General features: G+C 38.8%; 1 long non-coding RNA gene across 1 annotated transcript; it reads left to right on the top strand.

The window, feature by feature from the left end:
* The first annotated feature begins 318 nt into the window (after positions 1-318).
* Positions 319-27,733, top strand: LOC135321403 (uncharacterized). Its single transcript, XR_010381146.1, has 3 exons — positions 319-430; positions 26,688-26,726; positions 27,366-27,733. It is a non-coding gene; the product is annotated as an uncharacterized LOC135321403 (long non-coding RNA).
* Positions 27,734-27,793: the final 60 nt, after the last annotated feature.

A 27,793-nucleotide genomic window follows, 5' to 3' on the forward strand; every position in this document is an offset into this window, starting at 1 on the left:
CATGTCAGAGCATTCTTTGTGCCCTGTATTCCCCCAACAAATATTTCATGAACATCTATAACCTGTGCTATAGGGATGACTATAACAGAATATTTGTCTGAGATACTATCTAGTGGTCGAGGTAGAAATGAAATAAAGTAATAATAACAATAGCCAATGTTATTGAATATTTACTGTACGCCTGGCAAATGTATTTTGTGTACTGACTCATTTTATCTTCACCCTTTATTTTCCTCTTAGCAATCTTATGAGGCACGGATTACTACTACTTGTGGTAGAGAGAATCCTGGCACCTCACAGGTGCCTATTTCCTGATCTCCAGAACCTGGGGATATGTTATACTATATGGTAAAGGAGAACGACGCTGCAAATAGAATTAAGGTTGCTAATCAGCTCACGATGAGACAGGGAGAGACGCCGGATTCCCCAGGTGAGTCCACTGTAATCACAAGGGTCTTTCAATTAAGCCAAAGAGAGGCTGGGAGGCCGAAAAGGAGGCGCAGTCAGAAGGAGGTAAGATAATGGACGCTAGTCTCAACCTGCCCTTGCTCGCCTTGAAGGTGGGGAGCGGGTGATGACTCGAAATGCAAACAGCCCCGAGAAGCTAGAGAATGCCAAGAAACAGACTTTCCCTTAGTACTTCCAGAAGGAGCCAGGCTTGCTGACGTATTGATATTTCCTCTCCGTAAAGGACCTATTTTGGACTTCTGACCTCCAGAAATGTAAGACGATACATTTTTCTTGCTTTAAGCCACTAAGTTTATGGTATTGTTATAGCAGCAATAGAAAACTAATATGCTATTCTACATGGTTTATTTAATAAAAATGTATAAATTTATTTTAGAGATAAGGAAGCAGAGGCACAGAAATATTGAGTTGCTTGTCCAAATTTTGATTATTTAACATTGTTCTTGAGGACTTCCTGGTTTTTCTCCTACCTCTCTGGCCGCTTTTTCCTCAGGCTCTCTGCGAGAGGAGTTCCTTTACTCCTGTTCAATCTCTACATGGTAGCGCTTCTCAGGGATTTCACCTAGATACACTCTCTTTCTCTTTGAATTCCTTTTCCTAGGTGATGTCATCCATTCCCAGAGTTTTAAATACTGTTTATAACCTGATTACTCCCTAATGATATTTCTAACCGGGACCCCTCTTATAAGCTCCACATTAGTAACTTTGTCATCTGTCAACTCGACATCTTTTTTTGGATAGCATACAAACATGTCAAACCTAACATGTTCAAAACAGGATCAATGCCTCCCACAAAACCGGTTCCCACTCCTACATTCAATAATGTTTAGCTTAAGTCAAAAAGAAGAGTCTTAGCTTCATTTCTCTTTCCCTTAACCTCCATGTTCATCCCACCAGCAATCCACCAGTTTTTGTCTGCTTCCACTACTGCCAACCAAGGCCAAGCTACCATCATTTTTCATCCCCAGAACCAGAGTAGCTTCCCTTCAGTCTCTGCTTCTATCCTTGTTCCTCTGTGGATCTATCTTCCTCATCACAGTGAGAGGGGCCTTCTTAGACTGTAAATCAGACTTTGCTCAGTCTCTGCTTAACACCCTTACATGGCTTTCCGTTGTATTTAGAATAAGATCCCAACTCTGTGACTGGTGAGGCCCTGCCCAGTCCAGCTCCTTCCCACCTCGCCAGTCTTCCCTGCTACCACTGCCCGTCATTCATTCACCTTTTTCCAGCCAGCAGGGACTTCTCGCAGCTGCTCAACCCTGGAAGTTCTTTCCTGCCTCACGGTCTTTGTATCTATGGCTTCCCATTGGTGGGGTTCACATGCACGCCTGTGCACACAAGCACCTTTCATCTATTACTCATTCCTCCATTTTCTAGCTTAACTCTTTCCTCCTCAGAAAGATCAATGCCAAACCGTGCTATCTGAAGTATTTTTACTCTGCCACCCAACCCCTCCCCAGTCTGATTCTCCATCCCAGCCCCCACTTGTTTCCTTTTAAGGCTTTATTACAGCTTGCTAATTGTCATTTTGGTTTACTTGTTTGGTGTTTTTTTGTTTGTTTGTTTGTTTTTTGGCTTTTGTAGAATGTAAGTTCTGTAAAGGCAGAAACTGTCTGTCTTGGTTACCAGTGTAACCCCAAAACACTACATCTGTCACATAGTAGGGGCTGAATAAATATTTGTTGAATGTTAAATAAATGCTGCATGTACAAAGTTAGCGATGTTTAAAATGGTACTGATACTCTCCATATCATTATCTAAGAATGCTACAACTACCTAAGTAGTGAATTTGAATTTAAGTCAATAAAAGAGCATAACCAGTTGAATTTATTATTTATTTATTTATTTATTTACTTATTATTGAAGTATACTCAGTTTACAGTGTGTCCATTTCTGGTGTATAGCGTAGTAGTTCAGTCATATATACGTTTTATAATATCCCTCTTTTATTCCATTGATTGTGCTTATCTATACATTAAGTTAACAATGCATTTAAAATTTTTCATGTTGTGACAAACTTGATATACTTTTTTACCTAATGGTCTTTTGCACCAGTTAGCTTCTTTTGACCTTTATTCTTCACTTGTGGTAAAACCACACGTTGTGGATTCAGAGAAAGGAAATGTATATTTAGAACAGACCAGACCAGGACACAGCATCACATTTTTTTCCCCAAAATTGGAGACGCTAAAGAGAAGTTTATGGGCCATATACGGTTTATAGGAAATCCCCAGTGAGAAATAAAAATAGGACATAAATGATTCAGATTATATAGCAAATGACCAATTCTTCTCAAATAGGTATATGGAGATGAGCTAAAATGTAGTAGCAGGCAAATGAAATAATGTTGATAGATATAATCTCAAGTAAGACTGCACCAAAATCATTACAGTCAGAAAGGAGCCTACTCCTTTGAAAAATATCTGTAGAATAAGAAACACCTTCATTCTTCCTCCACCCTTTATTGAGGCAACATATACCCAGTCCCCCCAAGAGGACAAATGAAGCTGTGGAATCGAAGTTTGAGGAATAATGCTCAGTAAATTTTTCTTTTGACGCTACAGCATGCTAGGTGCTTCTGAGAACAGCAAGATGAATGAATCACAATACCTGATTTTATATAGGCTACATTCTGGTTGGAAAAACAAAGCAAAATATGCAAAGAATCAACAACCCATCAGATTTTACAAGACAGTACAGTCAGCTGTGGGGCCCAACTGCATTACTACCATGTCCTGTTAGAGACAAGTTTCCATGGATTTTGGTGTCCCTGAGGGTCCTGGTCCCCCACAGATAGTGAGGCATTACTGCACTAACTGACCACAGGCATGGTGTGTGATTCTGGCTCTGAATCTTCACTGGCTGCACAGCCTTTGTCAAGCTGCACAGCCTCAGTCCCTCCTCTGTTAGGAGAGGATTTTAGAGGCATACTTATGTCTCATAGGGTTATGACAGGATAAAAATGAGGTCATCTACGTGGAGTTTGGCACCGAGCACCACACAAAGTAAGTGCTCATTAAACATTAGCTATTGTTATGATTATTTTTGTCTTTTGAAAGTTATATAAGTAATTGTTTATAGAAATAGAAATAGAGAAAAGCCTTTGTTGAAGAGTATTATTTTCAAACTGTGTTATTTGTTGTAAAGAATTTTTCATAAACTTACATCATTGGGACAAATCCCAGTGCAATGTTTTTGTCAGAAGTTTGTGAGTGAGGTGGCACTTTCTGGAGTAAGAAGGCTCTTTTTTTCTTCTAAGATTGCTTTCTTTTAATTAGATGTTGACAAAGGCAAGAGATAGAAGGATCTTATTTATGATCACATAGCCTGATATAAAAATGTAATATTCAACAAAAATGTATTTATTTTGAAGGATATAAAATAATATCACATATAGTCATAGTCCCTGTCCTTTGAAATGGCATATACACATATATGTGTATATTTAGTTAGTCAAAGAGCAGGATTTATTTTAAAAGTGACAGGAAGCCCCTGAAAGATAATTTTTTAAAAAATTGAATTTATTTGAGCAAAAATCGATTCTAATCAGGCCCTGCCAAACCAGGAGTAGTTATAAGCAATCCTAGATTTTTCATTTTTAAGTAAAATACATATTGAGGTATAATTTATATACAAGAAAATGTACCCTTTTAAGATGTACCATTCAGTGAGCTTTCACGTGTTTTGAGCACACAACCACAACAACGAGATCAGAACATTTCCATCTTTGCAAAAACTTCCCTCGTGCTCCTTTGTAGTCAGTCCCCTCCCTCCCTCTCAGACGCTATTAACTACTGATGGGATTTCTGTTCATATAATTTAGCCTTTTTCCAGAATGGCACGTAAATGGAATCATACAGTGTGTAGACCTCTGTATCTGCCTCCTTTCACTTAGCACGACACATTTGAGATTCTTCCCTGTCATCACATGTCTCGGTACACAGTTTACTTTTCATTCCTGAGAGGTACTCCATTGTGGATGTGCCACAAGTTGTTTATCCAGTTGGTGGACATTCAGATTGTTTCCAGTTTTTCCCTTTTATGGATAAAGCTGTTACTATCAACGTTCACATGCAAGTCTTGGGTGGACATGTTTCATTTCTCTTGAGGAACTATCTAGGAGTAGGGTTACTAGGTCTTATGGTAAGGATATGTTTCATATTATAAGAAACTGCTAAATTGTCTCCCAACAAGTCTGTGCCATTTTGCATCCCACCAGCAGTGTTTGGAGTTTCAGTTGCTCCGTAACTTTGCCAGCCCTTGATATTGTTAAGTTTTTACTTTTTGTTTTTAGTAGGCATATAGTGGCATTCATTGTGACTTGAATTTGCATTTCCCTAATGACTAATAATGTTGGGCATATTTTCATGTGATTATATACCATCCATATCTCTTAAATGATGAAGAATATGTTCAGATCTTCTCATTTTGTTAATGAGTTGTTTGTTTTATTACTGGGTTATAAGAGTTCTTCATTATCTAGATATAAGACTTTTATCCAGTATGTATTTTTCAAATATATTCTTCCAATCTGTGGCTTGTCTTTTTGTTTTCTTAACAGTGTCTTTTAAAAAGAGGAAGCTTTTAATTTTGGTGAAGTCCAGTTTATCAGTTTTTGTTTTATGGTTCATGCTTTTTATGTCCTGAGAAACCTTCATTCAACCCACAGTCACAAAGATTTTCTCTTGTATTTTAAAAGTTTATTATTCTAGGTTTTATGTTTGGTTTCTGATCCATCATTGTAGAGTTTTGGTCAGAGTTATTAAAAACTCATTTTTATTTTTAAAAAATAACTGACTATAATATAGAGAACAGATAGTAAAGCACCAAGAGCAGTAGTTCAGAGACTGTTTGGAAAGAAATTGCATTAATCCAAATGAGAGATTTTTTTTTAAAAGCTGTTGGTGGTGGAAGTAGTAAGAGGTAGTCTAAAAGAAACTATATTTTAAAGTTAGAACTAAGAAAACTTCCTAAGGAAAGAGGAAAAGAAAAATCATGGATTATTCTAAAGTTTTTGGCCTGAACAACTGATTTAATGTTTTTGCCATTTTCTAAGTTGAAAAACTGGAAGCAGGAAAATAAAGAGTTGCATTTTGAACCTGTAAAATTTGAGACATCTGTTGGACATTCAAGTGTAAATGAGGCTTGCATGGGCATCTGCTTTTCGTCTACTCATTTTATTCATGCTTCTTCTGGTAAGAGCCTGGCTGCCCTGTCTTTCTTTGGGGGCTGGTCCTCACCCATTTCAAGCCATGACATTCCAGAGGGGTTCACTCCAGTCCCAGGACTGGGCATGTGACGCAGAGTATCACAACCCCCGGGCCACGTTGCTTTGTCTGAAGATGATGCATTTAGGACCCATGAAATGTTTGCTGGCACAGTTGAGAAGCGTTCTCTTTTCTGCTGGCTTGCTGAGAACAAAGGATGCCTGCCTAATATACATCTCACTGTGACCAGCAAAAAGCCTTGATGCAGAAGGAAGCAGAGGCACACCAAGGTGACAGATCAGGTCTGCATGTCAGAGTCTGGGCTCTTGGATCCAGCCATGCTTAAATTCTACTCTTCAAAATTTCAATTATGTAAACCATTTTTATTTGTGCTAATTTGAATTGGGGTTTCTGTCACTTGCAACTAGTAATATCCCAACTAATAAATAGGCTATCTCAAATTTTTCTACTGAAAGATCGCTAATGGCACAGAAAATTTTTTTTGTTTTATTGAGGTATAGTCGGTTTACAGTGTTGTGTTAATTTCTGCTGTACAGTGTTGTGATTCAGTTATATATTCCTTTTCATATTTTTTTGTTATAGGCTAACACAGGATATTGAATATAATTCCCTGTGCTATACAGTAGAATCTTGTTTTTTATCTGTTTTATATACAGTAGTTAGTATCTACAAATTCTGAACTCCCAATTTATCCCTCCACTCCCCCTTTCCCCCTGGTAACCATAAATTTGTTTTCTGTGTCAGTGAGTCTGTTTCTATTTTGTAAATAAGTTCATTTGTATCATGTTTTAGATTCCATGTGTAAGTGATAGTATATGGTATTTTTCTTTCTCTTTCTGACTGACTTCACTTAGTATGGCTATCTCCAGGTCCATCCATGTTGCTGCAAATGGCATTATTTCATTCTTTTTATGCCTGAGTAGTATTCCATTGTATATATATATATACACCATGTCTTCTTTATCCATTTGTCTGTATATGGACATTTAGGTTGTTTCCACATCTTGGCTATTGTAAACACTGCTGCTATGAACATTGGAGTGTATGTCTTTTTTGAATTAGAGTTCCCTCTGATTATATGCTCAGAAATGGGATTCCTGGATCATATGGTAAGTCTATTTTTAGTTTTTTGAGGTATCTCCATACTGTTTTCCACAGTGGCTGCACCAAACTATATTCCCACCAACAGTGTAGGAGGGCTCCCTTTTCTCCACACCCTCTCCCGCATTTATTGTTTGTGGACTTTTGAGTGGTGGCCATTCTGACTGGTGTGAGGTGATACCTCACTGTAGTTTTGATTTGCATTTCTCTAATAATTAGTTCTATTGAGCATCTTTTCATGTGCTTATTGGCCATTTGTATGTCCTCATTAGAGAAATGTTTGTTTAGGTCTTCTGTCTATTTTTGGATTGGGTTGTTTGTTTTTTGTTACTGAGTTGTATGAGCTGTTTGTATATTCTGGAAAATAAGCCCTTGTTAGTTGCATCGTTTGCAAATATTTTCTCCCATTCCATAGGTTGTCTTTTTATTTATAGTTTCCTTTGCTGTGCAAAAGCTTATAGATTTAATCACATCCATTTTTTAAAATTTTTGATTTTATTTCTATTGCCTGGGTAGACTGCCCTAGGAGAATACTGCTAAGATTTATGTCAGAGAATGTTTTGCCTATGTTTTCTAGTAGGAGGTTATAGTGTCTTATCTTATATATAAGTTGTTAAGCCATTTTGAGTTTATTTTTGTACATGGTGCGAGGGAGTGTTCTAACCTCATTGATTTGCATGTGGCTGTCCAGTTTTCCCAACACTGCTTGCTGAAGAGATTGTCTTTTCACCATTGTGTGTTCTTGCTTCCTTTGTCAAAAGTTAAAAGGGATTTTTTTTAACTTTTTTGATATTTCATTTTTAGTGTAAAGAAACACAACAGACTTCTGTATGTTGCTCTTGTATCCTGCTACCTTGCTGAATTTGTTCATCAGGTTTAATAGTTTTTGGGTGGAGTCTTTAGGGTTTTCTATATATAGTATCATGTCATCTGCATACAATGACAATTTTGCCTCTTCTCTTTCAATTTGGATCCCCTTATTTGTTAGAAAAATAAATATAAATCAGTGGTAAACAGAGAGGGCCAAAACTTACACAAGATATCTTTAAAATCTCGTATTTCATCTTTAAATTTAAAGTGAGTTTTACATTACTTTCCAAAATACCTTTGGGTTTGGTATTAATAAAGAAAAAAAATGCCCTTCATCTTCAAACAAAAAGTGATATTAGACAAAAATGCAGCATTTTTTGCCTGTGGCGCTGTTTACCCTATTTTGAGATTTGCTCATGACCGTAAGAGAGCTAGAACTCATCATAGGAATTGGATGGAAGGGATTCAGATTGAGAGAATGTTCAGTTCAATGTGAAGGATGAACTTGGAGGAAAAGAGCTGGATGTGAATTCTGGTTTACGTCCTTGCCAGGCAACTTTAACAAAGTTTCAGTTTCCATGTTAAAAAATAAGCCTGTCAAAAAATAGGCCTGCCTGTTTTGTCTCTTTAACTCACAGGCTTTCATTGCCAACCTTGCCAAGCCCTTCCAACCTCACCTGGAGAGGGCAAGGACCAACTTAGTGGTAAGAGAATACTCATTCTCCTTGAAAGGATTTAGAAGTCAGTGACCCCTGGGAGTCAGCATGGACTAAGAACTCATCATCGCTCTTAAAACTGGAAGCTTGATTGGTTATAAATGACTCTATTTTGAAAACATATTTTAAAACAACTTGAAAGTTAATGGAATATCTTCAATATACTATCCTTTTACAAAACATTTGGCAGGGTTTCTTATGGCATTTTTATGAACAGAATGACGAACGGTAACATTACTGAACTGCTGAGATGGAGGTGCAGCTGGTTGAACAATGCATCGAAAGACCACGGATGACCAGTTCTGAAACAAGTTCACTGAGCTGCACACCACCCAGCAGTCTCTGTCTTTGCCCTGTCAGGCTCAACATTTTCCGTTAATAATAGAAAAGAAAATTACATGTAATTCTGGGCTTAAAAGCAATTCTTGTTCAATAGATCTGAGTATATAGTTAATTACAAGTACAAAACTAGTTAGGAAAAAGTGTGGCTGCTTTTCAGCTAACTTAGCTTTGGGTAGAAATAGAAGTAGAATACCCAGAACTCAGGAAGTAATATATTCCACGTTATTCGACACTGAGGAGACAATGTCTTGTGTTATATTCTAGACAGAAATGCAGAGAAAGACTAGATTATGTCCTGGGAGAAGTGAGCAAATGGTGAGGGAGCTGGAAAACACTGAGGCTGAACACTGAGGAGGACAAAGTCTGGGGGAGATGTAGTCTTCAGTCCTTCCAGGACATCATGGAGCAGAAGCCGCAGCCTTGCTTCCTTGACTTCAGAGATCAGGGCGAGGACCGGGATGGAAAGGGGGCAAGTGAAGTGGGCTCTGGCCAGGATGCAAAAGAACCAGCAACCACTAAGCAGACTCTCCCAAGGCAAACCCTCCCTCACAGGCTGGTCTTCAACAAAGACTTCACACTCTTCACCAGCGATCCTGAACAAGGGAGGTTGTGTTCAGCTGGTAAAGCTGGACTAGATGAACTCTCAAATCTAGGTTTATGTATTTTATTTACAAATCATTTAGACAAGTTAAATCATAGGGACACCAGCCCCTTACAATGTCCGTATTTTCACCACTATGGGGCCAGGCAGGAGGTGTCTATGAGTGTCTCGTCTCACTGATTGCCTTTGGCATCAATTGTTTTGCTTCGGTCACTCTTGGAACTAGACCGGAATTTCTATCTGGTTTCACTCCATTCGTGTAGTGGGGAAGAGCATGAGCTCTGGAGATCGCCTGTAGTTGAATTTTGTTTTTACCAGTGTAGGTTTGGGGAAATCTGTGAACTGGGAATAATAATAGAGACTCTCATAGGGTGGCTGTGAGGCTCAAATGAGACAGTACATGTAAAGCACTTAGCACATGACCACAAAACGTCGGTACCTGTTACCTGTGATTGTATGACTGGTGGTAATAAACTGTGTCCTCCTCTGCAATGTATCTCTTGGATTTTACCTGCAGATTTTCTGTATACTACTCTAAGGGATGGTTAATTGAGTTTGTTTTGCAATTATTCTGCTTTAGGAATAGTAGAATTTGAAAATAAGAAACGGGGCTTCTTAAACAGCTGAATCAGGGCAGCCGGGTGCAGTGGGGAGAGCAGGTTCCTGCAATCGGACGGCTCTGACTGGTCAGGTCACTTATGCTCAGCGTTGGTCAAATGAAAGGGTGCCATGGAATACTCTTTATGCTCTTTCCTGGCTAAAATGGGCTAAAACATTTCATCCTAAATGGGGCAATGAATGGAAAAGAATAATAAATCATGAGGACAGACAGGAGGAATGGGAAAACTGAAAAAGCCTGAACACTGACTATTTAAAGCAGTCTATGAATCAAAGTACCTCCTTTGTAAGCTTCACTGTGCAGTGAATGGCCCTCGTGTGCTGTGTAAAGCATGGCAATACTAATCATGTGTTCTAACTGCAAATTAGTAAAATTTCCCTGAATTTTAATAAGGGTGTGCCTCACTCAACTGAGGGGAACTTAAAGGTGACACCTGCCAGACATTGCTACACTAACCACATATATTCCCTCATTATAGGTCTTCACACTCTGGAAAGTAGGCACAGCCAAATAGGATAGAAAATTGCCTGCTATGTAACTCCAGTGTGTTGTTTATTTGATTTGCACTAAAATTATGTAGATTGATTACAGGCTTGAGAATAGATGGAATTAAAAGAATCCTTTTACTAGGGGGAGGGTATAGCTCAGTGGCAGAACATGTGCTTAGCATGCGTGAGAACCTGGGTTCAATCCCCAGCACCTCCATCAAAAAAATTTAAAAATTGAAAAAAAAAATGCTTTTACTGCCAGATGGCCACCTGAAGCTATACTCTAAGCCGGATCCACAGGCGCTGTGTATCAGATAGATGGTTATCAAGGGCACAAGCTTCACTTCCCCCTCCCTTCTCGTCCTCCCTTCTACTCTCCTCCCCCAATTTATCTAGCACCTCCATTGTGAGGGTGCTGTGCATTCAAAGAACAAGATGCAGTTCGAGTTTCAAGGAACTGACAGTGTCACAGAAGAAACATAAATAGTCAGTTCTAGTATGAGGGGTAAGTGCAGTGTAGGAAGGTGTTCGGAGAGTATGGGAGCATTAGAGGAGGGCTGTATTTTAAGTCTCTACTCAGGTTCCTACTTGCCCACAAGCTCCCCGCCCCCATCCCCACCTATAGCAAAACATCGTGATGACCTTCTAGCTCAGAGAAGTCTTTCTTAAGACTTCATGGTTCCCCAGGCCAGGCAATATTGGATAGCAGAGACCCAGCTCATCTGCTATTTCTGGAAGCCCACTTCCATTACAACGTGCATCTTTTCCTATTAATCCTACCCAAACCATGCTACTAAACAGAGAGGATTCTGACCCCGTTTCTAGCTAGTTCTAGCTCAAAGATCAAATTCCTTTTAGGCCCACCACCAAGTTCTGCCACCGAATGCTGTCAGTACTTCACCCCACAATGCCACAGGACTTTACTCCACCCTACGCCTGCCACCGATGCTTCAGAACTTGGTGAACTATGGTCCAGGTTTTCCTTCCTTCCCAAGTTCCTGAATGCAGGGGCCAAGAGAGAATCTAACCACTCCCTGCTCCTGTGTCCACATCTTGATTTAGTCTTTTCACTAATCCTGTAAAAAAACAAATCAGAAATACGATCTCAAACATACGTTCCCCTGCCTTTCATGATTTTTAAAGATGCTTGCTTTAATGAAAGGCCACTCAAGAAGATGGACATGGATTTGAGAAGCCAAGTCAATTGTATCAATTATATCTTCTTAGATATTTATAAAATTATAGAGCTGGATAAAATCAAGCTACTGGGAAGAGATGTCCTGAAAATCCTTATCATAGATACAATGTCTTTACAGGCTACAAAAAAGTATGTATTTGGTACATTTGGGGGCATTACCCCTTCGTCAGTCAGAAATTACACTCAAGAATTTAGTAAAAAAAAAAAAAATCTCATGAAGATATCATATATATGTAAACTTTGAGAAACTGGTCCATCCTAACTGTAACCCTAAATTGTCAAGCTTTATTTTTAGCAGTGGAATATTTTTTTAAGCACCATGCACAGCATCTTCCAATATATAAAATAAAAGTCAAATCACTCTGGTCTAAGCTCAGAAAGGGGAGAACAGAGAACACCTCCCCTTAGTGCATTACTTCTCCCCTCTGGCAGTCTCTGAGACGCCTCCATGTTCTCAGCCCCCACCCCACCCCACCCCCGCCGCAGGCGATTTAGAACCATTGATCTGATTTATTCCCAGTGGCGTGAATAATCGCACTTCATTAACAAGGCTGGTAAGAGCTGTATTAGCCAGAATTCTCCAGAGAAATAGAGCCCATAGGATGTGTACATGTGTGTATCCTAATTCACCTAGCCTCTGTGTGTGTGTATAATATACAGTATACACAGGGAGAGAAAGAGAGGGAGAGAGATTTATCTTTAGGAACTGGCTCATGATTGCAGGGGCTGGCAAATGTGAAACTTGCAGAGCAGATCAGCAGGCTGGAAATTCCAGATTTTGTAATCTGGAGTCCAAAGGCAACCTGGAGGGAGGACGTCTTTCTTCTTCCTTCAGGGACTTCAAGTCTCTGCTTGTAAGGCCTTCACATGATGGAGGACAGTCTTCTGTACTCAGTGTCTACTGATTTAACTGTTAATCACATCTTAAAAAATACCCCCCCAGTAATATCCAGACTGGTGTTTGGCCAAACAACGGGGTGCCATAACCTAGCCAATCTGACAAATACATTAACCATCGCAGTAGCTGAAACAGTTGGTGCTGATTTTCTTAGCTTCTATAGTAATAAGAAAGATTCCAAAGAGCTGGGTGACCAGAGATGAAAAACAAACATCTTGAAGTGCAAATGTGGTCAAAAAATTGTTCTTTGAAATGAATAGTGTTAACTCGAAGTCTGGTGAGGACCGTATCTGAAAAGGCAGAGAAATACAGCCTGATTTTGGTGAATTTGGTTTACCTCAAAAACAAATTATAGAGTAGAAATTAGTCACCAAAACTCTGCCAAAAAATGAAAACTTTTCATTAAACAGTTACTGACATTTGAGATTGTTATACCAGCAGATTGGAGCTTCATGCATAACTGTGACCTATTTCTCAGCAACTGGTTTTTGTTACCAGGGATTTTAATGAAGGAAATGAAATGTTTGCCTGTTGAGAGCTGAGATTATGCTTCTTCCCCAAAGAAATATTAGTTCTTCAATCTAACATAAAATAGTTCAGAAAGGACTAGTTGAACGATAACCAACATAGGCCATGCCTTTAATCACTCAACAAATTTTTGGAGTGTAAGCTGTGACCTCTTGCACTGAACAGCTCAAGACTCACCAAACCCACTGCCATGCTGGACCACACAAATTTTTATGCTGGTCCACCCTCATCAGTTTGGCCACAGCTATTGGATCAGGGCAGACATTTTTGTACCTGCAGCCTAGGAGGTAATATGGCACAAAATCTCTACCCCACAGAGAAGATGGTGACTAAAGGAACAAACCTAATTCTCCCTTTGAGAAAGTATTGTGTCCTAAAAAGAAAGTCAATTAAAAGCAGCTGGTAAGGGGAGCAAAGACTGAAAATCACACAGACAAGCCAGGGGGCAGGAATACAGAGATGACCAAGGCACAGAACGTGATTTCATTCTGGTAGTGGTGTCTGACAAGGAAAAGCAAAATGTAATACAACACGATAAATATTGCAATAGCAAGCTCTGTGGGACACCATGGGAACACAGAGGAGGGGTGTTCAGGTGACTCTGGGTGGCTTTCTGGAAGAGACCATACCATTAGCTGAGGGGTAATAATGGCAGAGCACTGTAATAGGGCTCCTTGAACTCCTGCTTTGGGAAAGGAAGGCAGAGGGCTGTGGCATGGTGGCTGCCTAAATCTAGAATTGGATCTTGAGGAATAGAAATCTTTGGATTCTCAAATTGCATTGTGTTGCCATATAGCACAGATACGTGTCTGTGTCTGTCTTTACATGACTTCTGGTTCCATCACTATTATTTGGTTCCTGTGAAGCCCTAGACACCTCTTCTTCTTATTCTTTTTCCATGTGTATTTACAGTAAGAACCCCCTCTTACTTGAGACAATCAAGAGAGTCAGTATCACTTGTAATTTGAAAACCAAACATGCCACTTTGGGTTAACTACTTGTTACATAAAGAAGCTTTACAAGTTGAGGTCAAAACAACCTAAAGGCCAAAGTTTTGGTTCAGGATAAATTATAGTATCCTTAAAATTCAAATTTCTCAAATGTTAAAAAAAAAGACTTATTCAATCCTGCTTTTATGATAATGCCTGAAAGATCGTACTTAGACGTATTGTGACTGACGTGTAGTAGATAAGCCAAGGGTAATTTATACTCTCCTTGCCAGTTAGGGATTGGAAACTGTGAAGTCAAGAATCAAAATGAATGGCTGAATTTGCTATACCTCAAACTATCAAGTGTTAATTAAAATCACCCACAGAACACTGAGTCAAAATGAAAATCAAACACACACACAGACATATACATGCACTTTATGGAAGCCAAAATTAGATCTATAAATTTTCAAACCAGCTCTTAACCAATATTTTGTTGGTTCAGTCTCTCCTTCCAGTTGGGTTTCCTTAATTGTCAGACTGCTACAGGATATAAAAGCAACCCAACATAGACAACCACTGAAGAGGGAAAGAAACTTACTTCTCTTTATAGATTAGGTGAGCCATTAATTACAGTAATTGTGCCAACAGTGGTGTTAGTGGCACTATCAATTACAAAATTATTTGTGAATGGTGTCTTAGAAGGGAGAAAATTGAGTTCAAAATTTGAGCATCCTAATAATTAGAAAGTATGAATTTTTAATTTACCGCACACAATGTAACGTACCTAATCCAAATTAGAATTGTGTTAACTTAAAATATCAATACACTTTCACTTTGAGCACAAAATTAAAATATACAAATCTATTTTTTAATCTCGAAGAATTACAATTTTACGTTGAGGAGGGATGAATGAATCACCAGCTGTGTTTATGTTGCTGGCATATGTCTTGGCCACTTTCACTAGGAAACATCTTTGTCAGTCCTATAGGAGCAATTAGACGTGAAATATGCAAGTCTGAATTTTGCCAAGTCTTCAGGAACACATCACTCTTACAAAATAAAACTATATTTTATACTTTCTCTGCTTTAGTCATATGCCTGTACCATTCAAGTCAATAAAATCTCTTTAGTTTATTGACTGGCATCTTAGTCTTAAACGGCAGAAGAGAAAGTCATGTAAATTTATGTTTCAGACTATTAAGTTGTGATGGTCAATTCCATGTATCAGCTTGCCTGGGTTAAGGGATGCCTGGATAGCTGGTAAAACATTATTTCTGGGTGGTGTATCTGTAAGGGTGTTTCCAGAAAAGATGAGTAGTTGAATTGGTGGGCTGAGTAAAGCAGATGGCCCTCCCTAGAATTGGGGGGCATCATTCAATCTGTTGAGGGCCCAGATAGGACAAAAAGGTGGAGAAAGGGCACGCTCCCTGCTTCAGCTGAGATGTCCATCTTCTCCTGCCCTCAGACATTGGTGCTCCTGGTTCTCAGGCTTTTGGACTCAGATTGGGACTTATACCATCAGTCCCCCTCCCACTCTCAGACCTTTGGACTTTGGACTGGTCTTCTTGGACTCTACAACTGCATAAGCCAATTCCTGTAATAAAATTCCCATTCTCTCAGATGGGTAGGTAGGTAGGTAGATCAGTCGATCAGTCGATAGATCAATCCTATTGGTTCTGCTTCTCTGGAGAACCCTAATACATAAGTGATGTTTAGAAAATCTGAAATATATAGCTCATTGCATATAGGCATCTTGTAGGTTTTCAGTCTATTACTTTTTCCTTTTTCAGGTTATGAAACTCTTTGACAGTCTAAAGAAAGCTATGACTCTAACCCTCAGGAAAAAATGCCTTTATGCGCATGTACATTCCATTTTGCCAACATGTGTCATGGACCCCAGTAAAGACCCCTGCTTTTAGATACGCAGTATCACAGAACAGAGGTCCACGTGAGCAAGTGCATGCACTCCACCACGGCCACCACCAGCAGCAGTGCAGCAGTCAGTCTGTAGCAGGCTCTGTACATGCGAAGGCAGGATGTGGTCCTGGGTCCTATTTCAGTACCTTTCTTTCAACAGTCTTAAATGTTCTGGGATTTCTCTTTGTATTCAGCATCAAAGAATTTTAGACCATTAAACCAAAGATGAAACAAGATATCTGATGTGACAAGTATTGACAAATACTGTTTTTGGTAGCCATTAGAGAGCATAATGGCAAGCATAACAAGTTAAAACAGAAACAGAACAAACCACTCAGTGTGCTCAAGTCATACCAAAAAAGTAAAACTTGGTGATCTAATCAAGGGTGTTTTTTCTCTTAAAATAGTTTTTTAAATCAATTTTTACCAAAAGTGCACACACACACACACACACACACACACACAGAGGGACACGTACACGCACAAACACATATCTTGGAATACATAGCCAAGTGCTGAAATTACATGAACATGCAGAATTTTTGTTAATACATATTTTTAATATTGTCTATTAAGACTCTGCCTTTCTTTAAAAGATAACAAGATTTGAGAATCCAAAAGTAGAGAACAAGAGTTTGTGGGTGAGTTTTCCTTCAGAGAGGAATTCTCAGCCTTTTTTTAAAGTTACAAATGGTTTCTTTAACTGGAAGTTTCATCTATTCAACTGCCTGTCTAATGTATGTATGAAAGGACATCTACCCACTGGATTATTCATTCAGAAAATGTAAAATGTGGGTTGAAATGTATCACCAAAATGAAACAAATCCCATTTTAAAAAGACTCTTGAGAGCCATAAAAATCATTATTTTCTCTAGTAGGTGAAAAGTTAAAGCCCATTCTTGGGGGAGTGACAGCTGTGGACAGAGCCTGAACTCCAAGATTTCCTGTTATATTAGTGGGGATGGAAAACCTCTATTTTCTGAACCTAAGACTAGAGCAAGTGTTAACAAAATAAAGCCAGCTACGTACTTTTTTTTAAATTCCGATACCAGTCCATTAAGGGAGCAGGGGAATTACTAGAAATAACTCTGAAATTCTTTCCCACCAATACCGAACTTAAATTCTTTTTATGATGCCTGTCTGTCAATAATTATGAGAAGGAGGAATAGAACTAGGAAAACAAATTCCTATATGACAAGGATTGTTTTGTTTATGGGTTCCATTATGAACAAATATATATTTGAAAATTTTATGTTCTCAGTGTTAGACACTCTGTCTTGTCTGTTTATAACAATTGCATTTGAGGTGATTTTGGAGGCTTGGGAAAAAACAATCCTTTAGCCTATGGTTTTGCATTTACTTTTAGAAAGGCGAGTCATCTCACTTATTCCTATGAGAAAAGGACCATTGTGGATTCTTGTGTTCGTACTCATAAAATACAATATGACTTTCTCTTAGGAAAAACAAATTATGATCAGAAGGTTTTTGAATCAGAGAGCAGAGCTCAATCAGAAATTCCTTCCATGGACTGTGGGGAGTGATTCAGGATGAGTCAGAACGCTCAGACTGAAGACGTTTTAGGTACTAGCTGTGTCTTCAATGTTTTCCTGAAGCCAGATTCAGATTTATGTAAGACAGACGTGGCATGAAAGACCTGCCGTGAGTCTTAGCACTTGGAAAGTCTTTTGGAAAAGAAATGGAAAGGAGACACAGCTTCCAAGGAAACCTGGACAAATGGTGAACTAACAACTGGGATGAATTTGTGACGGCGTCTACAAAGGGGAGCTTTATTGGAGGGGAAAACAGCAACCCACTGCATAGATTATCAATGATTAAAAATATCAAACTTCTAGAAGTTTTTTATAGCCTTGAAAAAAATGTATTTTACAAAATACACTATACCATGTAACACAGCTTCTGAGAACTACAAACACTTAAAAGGAGAAGTGTTTGTAGTTTATTACTTAAGGTGGCATTATCTAAAACCCAAATTCTCAACCAACAGGAGATGTGGCAGCACAAAGAAATTACCTAAAATTTATTCTCTGCCAATATTTTTTTTTAATCCTGCCTAAGGCTGAAATTTTGTATTGACTTCTGAATAATCAGAATTTGGAAAGCCCCAGTGTCAAATGTCCAAGAAAAAATTCTGTCATAGCTCTGGGGATTTCTTTGATGACAAAAACATGGGAAAGCATTGCTACAGCCTATGAACATCACGGAATGGATTGTAGGTTGCATGACCTAGGCCTTCTTTCAGTTGCCAAGAGTTTATTTTCCTCCTCTTATGGGTCCTTCTTTATGCTTCCATTTATTATAGTTAGAGTTTGATAGAAAACCTTAACTCACAGGTGCAAATTTCTTCTTCCACATGTTCACCAAGCATCTTAGGGAACATCTTTTACTTCTTTGAACCTTAACTTCATCATTTGTAATACAAAAGTAGAATTACCTACCACTCAGATCTTCCTTCCTAGGGGCTGAGTATAGCTCATCTTCTAAAACATGTGGTATCTTTTCCCCCCATGTACCTGGGAATTTACTTCAGTTTGGTGGCAACCATTTTTTCAATTATTTGTTTTCAAGTTTACAACTTATCATGGATTTTTTTCCACTGTGGCTTCTGAAAAGATACAAGGGCCAATCCTACTATTTCCTCTGCCTCATTTTCCCACATTTCCTATTTTTCATGCAAAGGAACAAATATCACATCCATACTAGCAACATGACCTGTCTTCCTTACCCATCATCCTATGAAATGTTACCCATCTGAAAATTTCTGATCATTGACTGTCATTCCATCTTCACTTTTAGAAATTCTTTTTTGAAGAGAAATTGCTCTAAGATTTATCTGTTTGCCATCAACCCACATCCATCTGCATCCATCCACATAATCCCTGCCGCTCATCTACTTTTCTGACTTGTGATCTATGGGAAAAACACTGCTGACTTACAGCCAGCATCTCTAGTTTGAGTTCTGGTTCTGTTCCTTAAGAGCTCTAGATGAGTCCCCTTGAACAGTGTTTCCCAGCTGGGCTCACTATCAGCGTCACCTTGGCAGCTTGTTAGCTGTTAAAGCAGAGTCTTGGAGATTGAGTGGAGAAGTAAAACACAGGAATCTCTTTTAGGAAAAGCCCTTGCAGGGATGCAGATGAAGGCTTAAGTTTGAGATCTATTTGTCAGAACCTCTGAATTACCTTCCTAGCTTATAAAATACTGAGTCTGTTTTATAGTGATATCATGAAGGTTAAACAAGGCAATAGGAAACAGTGTTATACATTGGGAAACTGAATATAATACAAGGTAATATGTGTCAGTATTTGGTGAGGTTTAGAGTAGAGGAAGTTCATTGTCCGTCGTTTCTGCAGCAGTCGTCGCACACACAGGATTAGAAACAAACATCAATACTGACTATCTTCTGACGTTCTTGCAGTATAAAATCTCAGGCTAGGCCTGGACACCCCTTTTAAAGTGCAAAAAGTGGTTTTAAAACCAAACAAAATGCTTTTTGCTGCATTTTAAAATATTTTTTAAAATTTAAAAATAAATTTTGCCCTTTCTGACTTGAATTAAATTGACTTCATTATGGGAATCTGCTTCTCAAAGTCCCAGTCTTCTAGGAAACTAGAGAAACATGGGAACACTTTGAAGCCAAAATAAAGAAAGAAAACTGATGTGCAGATATTGGTCTCTGTTCTTCCCATACCTAAATTGTTTCCTGGAACTGTAATAAATGAGATGCCCAGGAAGGTTTATTAATTCAGCCCCCATTTTGTGCATCTTATATTACAGGGGAATAAATTAATAGCCTGGAAAAAATACTGCAGGAAATGACTTCAGTCCTAGAAAGTTTCTAATTTGTTATAATTTCCAAGATAAAACATTCGCCTACAACATTTAAGTCCCCAGAGGGTTTAATCTCCTTGCGCTAATGCAAGCAAACAGGCTGGCAGAAAGGTAAAATAATTGTAATTATCATTTTGGGAAGATTATGGGCTTTGCACTCAATCCATCATAGGTGTTCAACTTTTCCCTTTCATCAGAATAGAAACATCAATTTACTTTTTCACTCTGGGAGGGAAAACAATCACTTACTAAGCTTGTAACCTAAATTTATAACCTGTGATCTAGAGTTCAAGTGCATTAGTTCAACAACAATTTGCAGTATTTGACTCCTGTTCCTCTCTGGGCCCCTAGACTTCGTTTCACCAAATACCCTTCTCTCCATAGGGAACGCCTCCTGTCTCACGCACCGGTTGTATAATGAGCTGGTTTATGCAGAAATGACGTACGTGCAGAAACGATACCTTGGGTACCCTGTCATCACCCATGCTCTTTCCTCTTCCTGGAAATGCCCTTTGCAACTTCTACTTCTACTTCAAAATTCAGCTCAAGCATCCTCTCCCCTGGAACATTTTCTGGCCCTTAGCCTGACTTAGCTGCCTCTCCTCTGGGGTTCCCTGTCACCCTAGGCACCCCTTTGCCCTAGCACTTGTAAACAACAGGCAAAAATGATTTCCACATCTCTCCCACACACTGGATGCTAAGGTCCTTCAGGTAAAGGATGGTGCCTGATTTGGCTTTATATCCATATTATTTGGCTCATGGTCTGGCAATTAGATGTTTGGTGGTTGAATGAATGAATGATGTGATCTAAGGAGGGGTTGCATGAAACCTCAGAAAAGCAATTATGCCACTTGCAAGTATTGCAATTACTGCAAACTTTCTAATTTTTTTGTGTAGCCAGCTTTTTACTCAGGTGGGAGAAGGTGAACGCCACTTCTCTGGTAAATAAGAACGCAGTCCAGGGGGTCACCTTGGATGATTTTTCTTGTTCTTCAGCGACTCAGTCAAAGCCTTCTTACATGTTAAGCAAGTATAAGCCAAGATCCTCTGGCTACTGCAAAGGACATAGGAAGTCCACTCCCCTTTGGTGCGCAAAATTCAAGAAAGGGTAAACTTGTTTGCATGAGGATCCCTGGACTTTGAGAGGCCTTCCCAGGGGGACAGAGTGTCCCTGAGCAGTGCTCGGGGGCAGAGAAGGACAGGAAAGGGAGAGTCCCCCAAATAAACCTTGAGGGTAGAAAGTTAGAATCATTGTTGGCCAAACCCAGGGCTGAGCTGACAGAGAAGAACAGGCGTCCTGGGTCTCAAGAGGTGGCAGATGCCAGGACTGCCTCAGCTCTGCCTTGGGGGACACTGATGCCCTGGGCAGGGAGCTGTGTATGAACCCAGGGAGCTGGTCACTGAGAACTCTGACAGTTGGGGAACCTGGGCCTTCTCTTGGCACGCGGCTCCCCGTTGGAGAGCTTGTGGGTCACCGTCCCTGCTGTGACTGGGGCATGTCATACCAGCACCAATAAGAGGAACGAAGCCGACTGGTCGTAACCCACCCCTCATCTCCCACTTTCCCTCCTGTGCCAGAGACTATGGACTGGTTACACTCTCTTCCAGTGCTGTTTCCCACTATAGAGATTGGGAAACAAAATACACAGTTTGCTTCCCAGCTCTTTTGCATGTAGGGGTGGCTCTGTGACCCTGCTCTGGCCCAAGCATGATATACAAGCAGAAGTCTTCCAGGCGACTTCTGATTAAGCCTTTGTTTTCCATATAAAATGGAGAAAAATGTATCTGGTACCACCCTCCCTGCTTTTTCCTAGCCTTGAATACATTGCTAGATGCCTGAGCCTCAGCAAGCATCTTACAGTGAAGAGGAAACAAGCCATTACATTGTGGATGGTGAAGCAAAACACAGAACCTTGTGTTACCATGGAGCTGCTATCGCTGCAGACTTCTTGTCCCTTAAGTCAAACAAAACCTCGCATATTTAAGCTACTGTCAGATCATCTGTTACATGCAGCTGGACCATTCTTAACTGATGTAGCATTCACACCGACAATCATATTCACCAGACACTAGCAAGCACAGATGATACCTAGACGCGTGGGGGAGGTAGCCCTGAGCAGGACATCTGGCAGCGTGCTACTCAGAACAGAATGGTGCCCTCAAGCACTGTCCTCTAGGATGCCAGAGGGATATTCTTTTCAGCCAAAGGACACTGGAGGTATGTTAATTTTTAAAGTTCAGGTTGGACGAGCAAAGCCCAATACCAAGCAACGATGGGCCACGTTAATGATCAAATGATTCGTCCACAACCTCTACCTCACACCTCTGTGTGAGCACTAAACATGGATTTAGCCAGAGGGTGAAAGAAAAATTTTATTTATTTATTTTTAATTGAAGTATAGTCAGTTTACACTGTTGTGTCAGTTTCTGGTGTACAGCATAATGTTTCAGTCATCCATATACATACATATATTCCTTTTCATATTCTTTTTCATCATAGGTTATATATATATATATATAATTACCTGTGCTATACAGAAGAAACTTGTTGTATATCTGTTTTATATATAGTGGTTAGTATCTGCAAATCTCAAACTCTCAATTTATCCCTTCCCACCCCCTTTCCCTCCAGGTAACCCTTAAGTTTGTTTTCTATGTCTGTGAGTCTCTTTCTGTTTTGTAAATAAGTTCATTTGTGTCTTTTTTTTTTTTTTTTTTTTTTTTAGATTCCACATATGAGTTACATCATATGGTATTTTTCTTTCTCTTTCTGGCTTACTTCACTTAGAATGACATTCTCCAGGGCCATCCATTTTGCTGCAAATGGCATTTTATTCATTTTTATGGCTGAGTAGTATTCCATTGTATAAATATACCACAGCTTCTTTATCCAGTCATCTGTGGATGGACATTTAGGTTGTTTCCACATCTTGGCTGTTGTAAATAGTGCTGCTATGAACATTGGGGTGCATGTGTCTTTTTGAATTAGGGTTCCCTCTGGATATATGCCCAGGAGTGGGATTGCTGGATTATATAGTAAGTCTCTTTTCAGTTTTTTGAGGAACCTCCATACTGTTTTTCATAATGGCTGCACCAAACTACATTCCCACCAATAATGTAGGAGGGTTCCCTTTTCTCCACACCCTCTCTAGCATTTATTGTTTGTGGACTTTTTAATGATGGCAATTCTGACTGGTGTGAAGTGACACCTCACTGTTGTTTTGATTTGCATTTCTTTGATAATTTGAGATATTGAGCATGTAGAAAAAATTTTAATGTAATACATGGAAAGAAAAAGTAAATTGAATAAAGAAAACATGTTCTGACATAGGCATCTCAAACTCTAAAAATAAGAAGTGAAATATTAAGAAGGTCAAATACAAATCAAATAGTTGATAATGGTTATCACTTGGTTCTGTAATTAGAATTGGAGGGAAGTGAGGCAGCTCTTGCATTTTTCTTAATATTTTTGTATTCCTTGAAGTTTTGCTACAAGAATGTATTACTTTGCTAATAGGAAGAAAAAAAGGTCTGATAAATGAACCCAACCACTAAGAAGGCATTTATCAAATGCTTACTATGCATTCTTCCATTTAATCCTCAACATTATGCGGCAGGCAGTATTTTCATCAATAAAGAAACTAAAATGTAAAGATTTTAAGTAACTTTATAACATCACATAGCTAGTGACTGGAAGAGTAAGGACTCGAATATTCTTCAATCCAAATCCAAAGCCCAGTCTGTAGCCATGGTGCAATACTGCCCCTCCCAGATGCTTCTGGGTAGGTAGTTGTTCATAATTCTCTTTAGCAAACATGAGTTTCTTTGAATGATACTCTGATTTTTTTAAGGAAATTGTCTTCCAATAGCTTCCCCCCACGTCCTCTCCTCAAGTATAAAGACCTTTAGAAACAAGAATAACCCTGCCTTCTTTGTGTCTCATTAGCAATTTACTTACTATTCACACTGGTCAAGACCATCTAGGGCTGATGTGTCCTTAGGGTGCAATCCTGGTAACTTTGGGAAGAGATTTATATGCGTTAGTTACTCTCAGTTCAAGAAACCAGATACTTAGAGGGAGTTTCATGGCACAAAGAACTGGGTAACGGGTTATGTTGTATTTTTAACAAAGAAATATGTTTAAATGTGAGGAAAATTAATTCTTCAAAAATAGGTTTCATAACTGTATAAAGTATCTACATCAGAAACAGAAAATTCAGACTCTATCTAATGTCAGCGGAAATGAGTGCTTTATTTGATTAAAAGGCTGACGTGAAATTTCACCTACTGTAAGTCAGAAGGGCTAACTGGAATATTTCACAAGACTCCAGATTCCACACCTGGTGTTTTATAGCTCTTGAGGCATGTATAAGAACTTGACCCTGGGTTATCCAAACTAAATGTTAGATAAGCTTCTATTAACATACCTTATTTTTAAACGACAACATAACGCCACTTGCAGCAACATGGATGTTCCTGGAGAATGTCATTCTAAGTGAAGTAAGCCAGAAAGAGAAAGAAAAATACCATATGAGATCGCTCATATGTGGAATCTAAAAAAAAATAAAATAAAAACAAAACAAAACAGAAACAGACTCATAGACATAGAATACAAACTTGTGGTTGCCGAGGAGTGGGTGGGAAGGGACAGACTGGGAGTTCAAAATTTGTAGATACTGACAGGCATATGTAGAATAGATAAACAAGATTATACTGTATAGCACAGGGAAATATATACAAGATCTTGTGGTAGCTCACAGCAAAAAAAATGTGACAATGAATGTATGTATGTTCATGTATAACTGAAAAATTGGGCTCTACACTGGAATTTGACACAACATTGTAAAATGACTATAACTCAATAAAAAATGATTTTAAAAAAGTATCTTATTTTAAAAAATAAGGTATATTGTAAAAGATTGTGAAATTACAACCTACAGTGTAAAGTGTTAGAGCATGAATCACCTCTAAGTGAGAGAGATGTTTAGTTTCTGTGCTTATTCAATAATCCAGTAATAGGCCATTTTAGTATCATTTTGATAATTTTGATGCACTGTATATATTTAATTCTCAGTGCAAAAAGAAATATTACGGGCAGAAAACACTATATGGTGTCATCCCACTAAATGAGTGTGAAGGAGACTCGGGTTTAATTCCAAGTTTTGCTGTTAATAAACTATGTGACTCCCAGATTTTTATCTAAATCTCAGACTTGCATCCCCAGCTCCTTAACTGTACATATCTGGTTATCAATTTGTTATTTATTTGTAGATTAATTGCACTGTGGTCAGAGAGCATGTTCTGTATGACTTTAGTCCTTTAACGATTGTTGAAGACTAGCTCTTGACATATGTCAGTTTTTATAAATGTTTCATGTTTGCTTGAAAAGAAGGTATATTCTGCAGTCAGAAGAAATTAGGTTACATTTATTAATGACACTTTAAATCTTTGATAACCTTCCTTATCTATTTCTGCTAGCTCCATTAATTACATAGGTACTTAATCTAATACGATGGTAAATTGTGAACGTCTATTAACTTTTGTTTCTTATAATTTGAATCTGTTATTAGGTGATTATAGATTTACAACTGTCGTAGCTTACTAACAAATTGAACATTTTCTCATTATGAAGTGACCTTTTATCTTCAATAATACTGTTTGCCTTAATGTCTGTCTTACCTGACATTAAGGTTATCTTATCTGACCAGCTTTCTCTCACCTAGAAATTGAATGGTGTATTTTTTTCTGTCCTGTTACTTTTAAACTTTCTGTATGTTTAAGTTTAACATGTATCTCCTATCAGCTTTGTATCACTGATTGTCTTTTTTTGAGTGAAGAGCAATTTATTTTTATAACTGACTTTTTTGATCCTGCCTGACAATCTTTTAATTGGAATAGTTGGTCTGTTTGCACTTGTTTACTGGCATTTCAGTTGAAGTTGCTGCCTTATTTTGTGCTATTTATCTCACTTGTTCCGTTTCATTTCTTTTATTTTCTTTTGATTCTTTTTTATAATTACATTTTTCCCTCTCATAGCTTGAAAGTTTTTCTTTATCTTTTTAGTGGATATCCTAAAAATTACAAAATGCATATTTACTGCTTGCCATAAGTTAAAATTAATAACTTTATCCATTTTCTAGGGAACTTTGGATACATTAACTCTATTGACTCCTTTCCCTACATATATATATAGTTGTTGTACATGTTAATTCCATCGTGTTTGCTTTTTAAAATTTCACACTTATGAGTGTTTTATGCTCTCAGTGTTCATTCAGATCCTCCCACGTGTTCATCACTTGGCTCCTCACACCCTGTTCCTTCTCTGCCCTCCCGTCTGGGATAGCGCTCCTTCCACGTGAAGTACATATCCTGAATCTCCCTATTTTGCTAATGGCCACTCCGTCTCTGCCAGTCTGAAGTATCTTTATCTTACTCCTTTTTTCAAAAACTTTTCACTGGATGTAACATTCTGGGTTAGCAATTATTTTCCTTTCAGCCTTTTGAAGATACGCTGGTGTCTTCTGGTTTACCTGTTGTCTACCTGCCACTACTTCAGATGTCATCTGGCTTTTTTCTCTGCCACCTTTTATGATTTTCTTTGCCTTTCATGTTCTGTAGTTTTGTTCTGTCTAGTGTGGATTGCTTTTTATTTAATCTGTTTAGAAATTTCTAAGCTTCCTGAATTTGTGAATGGGTATGTTTCACCATTCTGGAAAATCCTCAGTAATTGTCTCCTTATTTGGCATCTCTGTCCCCATTCTCTTTCCTCTCTTTCTGGAACTCCTGATACACAGATGTTAATCTTTCTCACTTATCTCCCTGGACTTTAGTCTCTTTTCTATATGTTTCACCTTTTTGTCTTTCTGTAGTATATTTTGAATAACTTTTTATCATCTATTCTCTGGTTACCTCTCTTTTCAGCTGTGTCTAATCTGAATTTTTAATCTTAGCCATTGTATTTTTATTTCTAAAAGTTCTTTTTGGTTCTTTTTCAGATTAGCACTGGTGATTTTTTAGTTGCCTATTTCCTGCAGGTATGTTCAAGCTTGCCTTTTATTTTTGCAGCAAATCCCTTAACACATTCATCATAGTTAAAGTCTCTGTCCCACAATTCTAATATCTGGGTTATCTCTGAGTTTAATTCTGTCATTTGTTTCATCTCTTGACTATGGATTGTTTTCTCTTAATTTTTTTTTTCAGTCTTAGAATTTTTGACTGAATGCCACACATCTTGTGGAGAATAGTTGAAACAGATAGATAATATTTACACCTGGTCATTAGTGTGGGGCACTGAGTAAATCAAGTCACTAAAAATGGGTTTGGATATTTATTATTTTTACCTTTGGGATACTATGGTCTGCATGTTCCTCCATAGATGGGCTGCTGTCACCTTGTACTTAGAATCACACCTGGGTGACAGAGGTTCTGTTTTCCTGCTCCACCCTCAGCTTCCAACAAGTCCTGCTCACCTGTGTCATTCCACCGTCTTGTGCCCCACAAGTGCTCATCTCCCACTGAGAGTAGACCTCTGCTTGGTATTGGTGTGGGATCCTGAGCCCAAGACGTTTTTCTCCCTCTCCCCAGGGGCCAGAGAACTTTGCATTTACCCCTCCCCCAGAGGCAGGAAGCTTTGCTCTGTCCCCCCAAGTGGTCACTGTCTTTTACTCATACAGGAGAAAGGTCTGAGGAAGTGGGCAGTGTTTCACGTCTGTCACCAAGATCGTTACATCCCCCGCTGCCTGCCTGCGTCACCGAGGGACGTCTTCTCACCAGGCTCCTGCCCCAGTTGTTCTCATCAGCACCCAGTGGAAAGGAAACGCCCAGGTGAATGTGAACTATTGTCATATCAAGGGTCCCGCTTATTCTAAGCTAATACTTTAGACCACACTTGGCCCTTAAAGAATTCTTTAAAATTTTAGCTGATTTCTGTTGGGAGACGATTCTTCACGGGCCTCTCATGTTCATGCATGACTTATGCTCTTAAGAGGCACTGACTATCTTGGTTCTGGACTGCTTTTGCAGCCTAGGAAGAGAGATAGCATCTCCTGCTAGAAGAAAGACACACTAGATTACTGTCTACTATTATAAAGATGTCTCCCTC

This window comes from Camelus dromedarius, chromosome 5 (assembly GCF_036321535.1).
Source record: "Camelus dromedarius isolate mCamDro1 chromosome 5, mCamDro1.pat, whole genome shotgun sequence".
Taxonomy (NCBI): Eukaryota; Metazoa; Chordata; class Mammalia; order Artiodactyla; family Camelidae; genus Camelus; species Camelus dromedarius.